Source organism: Cyanistes caeruleus, chromosome Z (genome assembly GCF_971803275.1).
Source record: "Cyanistes caeruleus chromosome Z, bCyaCae1.hap1.1, whole genome shotgun sequence".
In the NCBI taxonomy this organism is placed as follows: Eukaryota; Metazoa; Chordata; class Aves; order Passeriformes; family Paridae; genus Cyanistes; species Cyanistes caeruleus.
This window is the reverse complement of record NC_141732.1, coordinates 38,527,131-38,536,240: the sequence shown is the minus strand read 5'-3', so window position 1 is coordinate 38,536,240 and position 9,110 is coordinate 38,527,131. Positions and strand designations below refer to the sequence as shown.

General features: G+C 36.4%; 1 long non-coding RNA gene across 1 annotated transcript; it reads left to right on the top strand.

The window, feature by feature from the left end:
• The first annotated feature begins 355 nt into the window (after nt 1-355).
• LOC147648369 (uncharacterized) lies at nt 356-7,352 on the top strand. The gene is made up of 2 exons (XR_015280105.1): nt 356-3,611; nt 3,727-7,352. It is a non-coding gene; the product is annotated as an uncharacterized LOC147648369 (long non-coding RNA).
• The last annotated feature ends 1,758 nt before the right edge of the window (nt 7,353-9,110 follow it).

Sequence of the window (9,110 nt, the reverse complement as noted above, 5' to 3'; positions counted from 1 at the left end):
GTCCAGAATGTCTTCTGAGTGCCTTCCCATTTTATCAGGACAGATTAAGTCCCTGTCAGAAGGCAAACTGAATCTCTGGGATTGGCAACAGGCATGATTTGGGTGAAGTGCTTCCTTACTTCCCATGGGAAATAAGGTGGCTCCTGGTATGCCAGGGAGAAAACATGATTTTTTTAAATGTTAAATGTTTTAAATGTTAGTAATCCTCTGATGTGGTGAACTATTCAGTCATTGGAATTCAGAGGTCCTAGACATGGTTGAGAGGTGGTTTGGATGATAAAGCTGGTTCTGTTTACCATGAAAGTACTTCAGATAGGAACATTCTTTTAGTTTCAGTCAGTCCTTGGGCTTGATCCAATTTTAAAGAGGGAATAGGAGAAGTTTTTCCATGGCTGCACTGGAAGCGAGATCAATACTCTTCTCTCTGCAGACCTTTCAATTTTTTCTGTTTCCTTCAAGCTTTTTTCCCCACCACACTTTTCCTTTATTCTAAGTTGCATATAAAAGCAAATTTTGGGATACTTCAGAGAAAAAAAATCTTAGAACCACAGAAAGTAAATCTGGCTATAATGTTCATTTATCCCTATAGATGAAAAGCTTCATTTATAATCAAGAAGCAATTTGCATGTGTGAAGAAATTCAGGAGCTGAAGATTATGCTGGTAGAGGGGCTACTTTCCTTTCAAGTCTACTGCACAGTTTTTCTAATTGTTTTAGCCTTTAATCAATCACTTTTGATTTAATTGACACTGACTGCAATCCTTTTGCTCTTTGCTCTGTTGCAGTTGTAGCTAGCACAAGTCTGATTGTACTTAGAGCGGGCAAACTTAGTGTTTGTTTTCCACAAGTGCAAAGCCTTATCCAAAGCCCATAAGTTTTCTTTAAATTCTCTCATTGAGTATTATACTGGAGTTAGAAACACAGGGACATGAGTTTCATGGCCAGCAGATAATTTGTTTAATTTAAAAAAAATAAATACCTATACTTTGTGCTGCTGCATTTGCTAGCCGAGGATTTGAATATAGCTAATATTTAAATTAGTTGTGAAAATGAGATTAATTAATTTTAAGTATTAATCTGTGACCAAAACCTCCCAATTCTCAGGAGAAAATGTACCAATCTGCTTCTTATGGTGCTTAAGAAAGTAAGGTAAAGTGTAGCATTGCAATTGTTTTGATTTTAAAATGTTGTAATTTAAAAAAAAAAATACTGTATTTATTTTATCCTGACTTTGAAAATGACCAAAGCATCATTTGGCAGTACCATAGGAGTGTGCTATGCATCTTTATCATTGTCTTAACATTAAAGCCCTTCTGACAAATATCTAAGTGTCTTGCATAGCATATTGAAATTCTGCTGTTCTGAGTTATACTTGAACTTACTGTCCAGCATCTATGGCTTTCAAAGCTGTTAAGGCTGAAAATTGATGATAGTGATGTTAAGCTCTTGTACTTTTCATATAAAATTTGTCTTCAGTTCATTGACAAAGAACATGAAACACTGAGAGGCTAAATGATTTATACCCAGTATCACCTGAAAAGTCACTAGCAGAACCTAAGAGAAAAGAGGCTCAAGCCACTTTTTCTAACCACCATACTTCACTTGACTACTTGCCTCTGTAGCCATCCATCACTATGTCAAATTTGTATCAGTATGGTAAGCAATCTTTGAAAACACAAAAACGCATTCAAAATCGATGTTGGAATCGAGTTCTGTGGCTTTGCCACACTGTTTTTCCTGCACTTCATGTTTGTTAGGGAAGTCAAAGGTTATTTTCATGAAGCAAATACTGTTCCCCCGGATTTTTCCCCAGCTGTTTTCCTTCTCTTGTGCAAGATACTTTCTCGGCTTTCAACATCTAACTTTTTCATGGGAGCAAATTCAGAAGTTCTCATCTTTGTTGCCTGACAGGTTAAAATAGCAATTGATGTCCCCCAGTATGGTACCCATACAGAATTATATTCTGGGGGTGTTTACTTTCTATCAAGTTTAAATTAGGATAAAACTCATCTTGATTTTGAATTTAACAGCAGAAAATATCAGTGGTTATGCCTCCTTTCCAGCTTTTCTTTCCTTTAATCTCCTAATTTGACATTCTTCTGAGATTCTTGGTCTCTGTATTTATCTAGAGTATTTATCTCTTTGTGGGCTGGCTTTCCACAATGACATTATGGTGAAGCTCTTGTATTTGTCCAGCTGGTGTTATTGTTCCAGGTGTTTCTGAGCAAAGGAGAAAACATTAACAGACTGGGTTAGTTGCTTTCAGTCCTGCTACCCCTGTTCCAGAGTCTTCAAGCAAGCCAGAAGCTGTGCATCTTCTCTGGAGAGGGCAACAGTGACCAGGTTTAAAAACAGACACAGGCATTTTGTGGGACTTTTAAGGACCTGGTATGAGTTACAGAATTCTGCAGTGAGTCTCAAGCTTCCATAAAACCCACTGCCAGAATTCTGTGCAAGATCTTTTTAAATACAGAGGAGGCTTATACAACAAGGGGAGGTGTTACACGACAAGGTATGCCTGGACACTTTTTGCATGTGATAGCTGTGTGAGGAGGGTATTTTCAGTCTCACAATGAAGAGATACTGTAGTGCTGCCCTAGTGCCAGGCAGACCATGTCATCTAGCTGAGCATGCTGCAAGGTAGCACAGCTTGACTTAGCCAGAACCTTTGCGCTCCCTGCTGGGATAGATGTCAGAGAGGGCTATGCCAGCTTTATATGTGGTGGGGGATTCAGGTTCTACATAGTAACAGTGAAAAAAGGGAGAAGCTTTTAGGTATGAATAAAGAAGATTCATTAATTTGTTATGAAGTGTGTCAACTGAACTCAAACAGAGGACTTATTTTCTTGTAGTCTATAAAAATAGCAAAATGTAGTTTAATTTCTGAATGACATATAATTTTGATAATTGAATTTTACATTGTCAAGTACTTGAAAGGCTACAGATCCTTTTTCTTTCTGCATCGAAAGATTTTGCTGTTTGAAACCAAATCACAGACTGCTCTAGTAGTTCCATTTTTAATTTATGTATTTATATGTATTTACCGTTCACTGGTACTCCTGAAGTGGAGAATGCTCAGAGCATCACAGGAGAAAACCAGGACATGAGAGGAATCTAACTTCATGGTATTACTTTTATCTTTTTTAAAGAATTCTTTCCCAAAATACATTGCCTTATGTTCAACAATTTCACTGTGTTTTGGCAAAAACTCACTTTTTCAATTATCCTGAAGTGTATGGCAAAGCCCTATATTTAAAGCATTTCTATGTGCCCATAAATAGCACAAAAAAAAGATAGTTAATACTGACCTTTTTGTACCTCCTTATCCTTTCATTCTGGAGAAGACTCTGTGCTTTTGAAGTTTTTACGACTGACACTACGTAAGGTGCAGCCAGCATATTGCCCTCAATTTTCTGAAAAGTGTCTTTAGCTGGATGTGTGTGCTTCTGCTTCTTTCTTATATCCTTCCTTTTATTTTGTTTCAATAAAGGAAGAAATTGAGACAAAAAGAAAGAAAAAAAAAATAGAAAAAGGAAAAAAGAAGAAAGAAGAAGGGCTTTACTAGGTAGAGAATAATCATGTGCATAAGAATCACCACTGTTCAAAATGTAGGTAAGTGGAGCTGTGGATGAAGCAAATGGTGGGAAGTTAGAGAAATACTAATTTGGAAAAATTTTCTTCTCCTGACCCATATGCCTCCTCTTCTTGTCATTCTTCTTTCCTTAAGATTGCTGATGTAAGTCCCGAGGATCTGCTGAACTGTTTATAGTGCTTGCTTTGAAGTAATGAAAATGTATGTCAGTAAAGAGGGGTGAACAGTAATATTGAAAATACATAAGGTAAGCAAAATTCTGAACAAAATGAATTTTGAAAACTTCCTCCAAACTACTGATGAGTTCCTTAAAATTGTGAGAGATAGGATAGTATATTCTTATGTTTGTTGCACGTCTAACATCAAGCAAGGTTTGCTTTATGTGATATTTTCCACAGAGAGTCATTGAATTTTGCATGCAATCTTTCATTTTTTTTCCTGCCAGCAGAATCAGAAACAACTGAATGAAGTGTTTCTTCTACTGCACTTTGTTTACTCCTGACTTAAGAGGTCTCCTGTTATGGAAATTGCACCTAATTTTCATGGTTTTGGCTCTTGGAGCTTGTTTTGGACAAAGCCTTCTAGGCTCTGCTTAGGTAATACACTAACAGATATCATACCCCAAAGTATGTCAGTATGTCAAAACAGAGATACTCAGAGGAGTAAGTTAGGCATGTACCTCAGTAGTTTACCAAGTGGGAATCATGGCATCAGTGAAGGTAAATGAGGCTGGAGGGAAGATCAGGTCTCTAATGGCACTGCTTTCTGCTGATTGTATTTTCTGTTGTTTGAGGACAAAGCTAAGTTCTATGGAAATGAAGAGAATAATTAAAAGTGGAAGACAAGTCCCAAAAACAGATTGAAAAATAGGTTTTTCTTTTCCTGTTTTATTTTCCCCAGATCTTTGTTAATTTATTGTAAAAGAATAAGAAGAGGAGAACATTCAAATGTTTGAACCCTTTATGGTAATAATAATGTTAAACATCAAAAGCACATCTTATGTCTGTCTAGTCAGAGGGCAAGTAAATGTGTTTTAGAATTTCATACCCTACTTTGCTGCTCCAGTTAGCTTATGTTCTAGTTCCTGTGGTGCTTAGCAATCTATTATAACTTGTTTTATTACTCGGTGACTTTTGTTGTATAGCTTGAAATGATATATAGTACTGGAAAAAGAAATGCATTAACCATGCAGTGTTAAGTTAGCACACCCTTGTTTTTTACTTCCTTTGTTTTTTACAGTTTATTTCAGACTTTTGCTTTTACTATTCAAAATAATACGGAAATGAAATGTTGGTGAAGAGGACATTATCAGGCTCCAACAGTAGACAGTGAGGGTTTAAATTCTTATGTCTGATCCAAATCCGAATGTGACCTTTTCATTCCAGAATGAAATGTTAGAAGTTGTTAGGGGCTATGGCACTCAGCACCTCCCTGCCACTGGCCTTTGGGCAAATACCATTGTGTTTTAAAGAGCTCCTTCTTGTCCTTCTTGTCAGATTTTCACAGTTTCCTCACCCTTCTATGATTATTTCCCTAAGCCTTTGAATTAAGCACCTATTTCACTGAAAATTTTATTTGACCTGTTATCTTTTAAAGACATGCTCATAAAAGCTGGGTCTGCTGCTGTGCTTTCATAGCAAACCTACTTGTTGCCCTTTTGTGTCCTTGGAATGATCCTGATGCAACCATGAAGGAGCCACAGGGATCCTTGAAGGCAGGAACCAGGATGAAGTGTTTTCTGGATGAAGTGTTTTCTTAATTCACTGGACACAGCCTAAAGGAGTATATTGGTGTGACTTCACTCTGGCCTCATGTGGTAGTTGTCTGTAGTTTTTCTGAATAAGCATCAGCCCTGGACAATATCAGCCAGCTCCCCCTAGCTTCCTCCAAGTGCTGATCTTTGCTGCCTGGAGTTGCTGTGATGGAGGAAACAGAAGTAGTGCATGAGGCTCCTTTACATTTCCTTCTTCACCATCAAATATCACAGCTGAGTGTCTCTATAGTTATGGTTTCAATCCAGAAGATTTAATTACATAGAGGACAACTGCTTCTTTGTCAAGTTAAAAGTCCAGCGACTGGAAGGGCTCACTTGAAGGTGCTGCTGCTGCATTTTTCTGCATTTTGGATGATTGCAAAATGCAGTCATCCAGAATGAGAAAAAAGTTGGACTTTTTCTCATTAATTTACTTCTTAGAAAAATCTACCTGATCTCCAAGCCAACAGAATTACAGAAAATTACACTATACTTACTGTAAAAATAATTTGTTTTTAAAGGAATATGTTTTGAGAATTTTAGACAAATATACAAACCAAGCTGGTATGCTCCATCACTATAAAAAGCAAAAGAGAGAGGAAGACATCAGTGTAGGGATACACATATTTAAGCTAATTTCATTAAATGCATAATCTTAAACTAGAGGAGAAAACTCAGCAAGTCAGCATAGACATTTTCTCATTTGGTTTTAAGAGCTGATATTTGATTTCAGTGTATTTTAATTGACTGAATGAACCTTAAAATGGTCTAAGTATCAAAACGGGCTGAAATGAGAAAAACTGAATTCTGGCAAATATATCTCCTTTGGTGTAAGTCTCTGTGTGGACCTATTTGCTTCTTGGTCAATGTATAAAAAAAAAATAAATTACTGAAAGTCAATAACAAACTCCCAGGATTATTTTGTTTGTTTTGTTTTGTTTTGTTTTGTTTTGTCCTTGAAGGCTTATACAAGCTATTGTTTTTTTCATGCTGATATTCCATCTGGAGTAAGCATTCTATATTTAGACCCTTAAAAGCATTATTTTTTATTTTATTTTTATGTCTCAAAATAAATTGTACTAAGTTCAAACTGGGTGCTGAAAGTTATTTTAATTCTTCACTGCTTCAGAAATCTTCTAAAAATACGCTTGACTTTGTCTGGAGGGCTATAGAATTTGATGTTGCTGTTGAACTTTTGCATCTCAAAACTGAATATTTTTTGTTCTTCAAAGTGAAGCTCTGTAGATCTGAACTCTGTGCCGTTAAATGCTGCTGATTCATCGTGCTTACATATTTTTACATAAATAAGAGTGACTGCTGTAGAAAAAAAAAAAACAGTAAAAAACTGTTATTGCTGTATTGTTGTATCCTGTGTACAGATTGTAATGTTATTTTGTATTTGAGGTTAAACTCCAGGGTTTTGTCTTCTAACTATCAAGTTCTATTCTTGAATTTAATCAACAAATTTTATGTGCATTCAAATGCAATTATAAATTAATTTTCTCCACAGCTTTCATGTTCTCAAAGAGAACACTTTGCCAGTTTTCTGCATTCAGTTCTTGAATTCAATTTTTATTACCAGATGCTCTGCCATGCCCCTGGAAGTTTGGATGTAAAATTAATTAAAAAGAAAATTCTTAAATATCTCCACCCCCACAATCCATGTTTTACTAAGAGATGGAGCTGCTTCTTTCTGTGAGCCATATCTGGTTTGTATTTTCTGGCCACTGCTGCTGAACAACAAAAATGCTGCTAGAAAAAAATGGAGTATAATTAAATTGGAAATGGAAAGTACACACATAATCAAGAAATAGTTCAGATAGCAAAGTAATTTTCTGACTTTATACATAAGTCTATGCATTAGTTCTACAGGACTTGCTGTCTATAACTAACCACTGGATATAACTCAAATTAATTTGAATAACTGTGGAGGATAATTTAGTTTCTTTAGATTCAGATACTGCTTAAACCTATCTGCTTAAAAATAAATGTCATACCTTCTCTAAAAGCCTTTTCCTGCCCATTATTTAAACCTTTCAATTTGTCTGGTCTTCTCTTTTGTTTTCCCTTGACCAAGTGAGGACATGCTGTAGCTACACTGATACTACTTCTTGTGTGACAGCTGACTTCTACTGACAGAGCTTATGCTGCAATTGAATCCACATGTAGACACTAATGATATAATTTGATAATATCTTATGGTTCATTAAATACTTCTATTTTGTCATTATGCAATGTGTGGTAAGTAGGATATCTTCCATGAGAGAAGTATCCTGAAACCCAGTGTCTGGATATTCTGCTGGAGAGTTTGCTTAACCACTTCTGATGAAGCATTTTGTTAGCTGTGCCTGACAAAGAAATGGATATATTAACCCATTCCACAGACAGACCTTTTCCTAATGGGATTATAAAGTCACTACAGGGTGCTTATGCAATTTGTCAAAAATCACAGCTTTAACTCCAAATTCAGGGTAGGAATGGTAGCACGTACTTTTTTTTTTCTTTAAATGGGTGTCAATAAACGTTTTTGGCCATACCTTAACTGTTAAGGGACTTCAGCAGCTGTGTGGTGCTGTGTGGGTGAAAGTAAGAAGGTGAAATTACACGCTTCGGTATTGCATGTATAATAGAAACATGTCTTATCAGAGACTACACTGACAAGAGATGGATGTGACAATATCTAAAGATTTCAAGAATTCATCTGGTCTTTGCTGATTTTTTGTGCCACTTTTCTAAGTGAAATAAATCTTTCATTTTAGTTTCTAAATCAAAACAATGCAGTTTTTGTAAAAAAGAAAAAAAATCCCAAATTGCATTTAAAAAGCCTGTTTGATATCTGCCAGATTATGCTTGTTTTAATTTACTATACTTTCCTCAATTTTTTATTTGACAAAAAAAGGGGAAAAAAAAAGTTATGCACATGCTTTTTTGCTGGAAATGTGTTTTTTCTGTACATGCTGTAATAGAGGGATGTTTCAGCTGAGATTATCCTGCCTGTCAAGTGCAGGGATTTCAGCAGTTAAGGATTCTTAAGTGCATTACTACTCAGTCCTTATAAGCCAAGTTATATCCAGGTTTCTTGGAGGCAGGAGATGGTTATGTGAATTAGAAAAAGGAAACTAATACATTTGTGTGTTATCAGTGGGACTTGTAATTTCTGCCATCACCAAAATTTTGCATGAGTAAATTTCCTTGTAATTCCTTACAGGATTACCTGTAATTCTTATGCATTGGTCTGACCTCTCCCAGTCTAATTTACTCTTCCTAATGTCCTTTCAAGTGTTAAATACTACTTTCTGCATGTCAGCATTTGCTCACCGAGTTTATCTTTAGCTTAAACAACAGACACTTATGCAAAATAAGCTCACCTGCACTGCAGGAAAAAGTTTAAAAGAGGTCTGGGTTTAGGGGTAAGATTCCCAATTGTTTCCATACCAAACTTGCAGTCTGGTCTCACTAGCGGGCTTATCCAAGATCAATGAGCACAGCATCATGACAGCACAGAGACTGCACTAGAGCAGTGAGCCTGGAGATAAGTGGAAGGGGAATATTCCAAAAACCTGTGTAGAGTGGCAATTTGTTCTGCTTCCAAAACTGCCTTTACTGCTCTGGGCTCTGGTTAGGGGAGAATGTTATTTCCTGACTAGTTCCTATCACTTCCCTGCAGTTCAGCTTTGTAAGAAAGGCAAGGAGATGCAATATGGTAAAGAGATGGCTGTGGCAGGGTGCTGTGTAAGGCTGGTGATCTGACATCCTTGCACTTGAT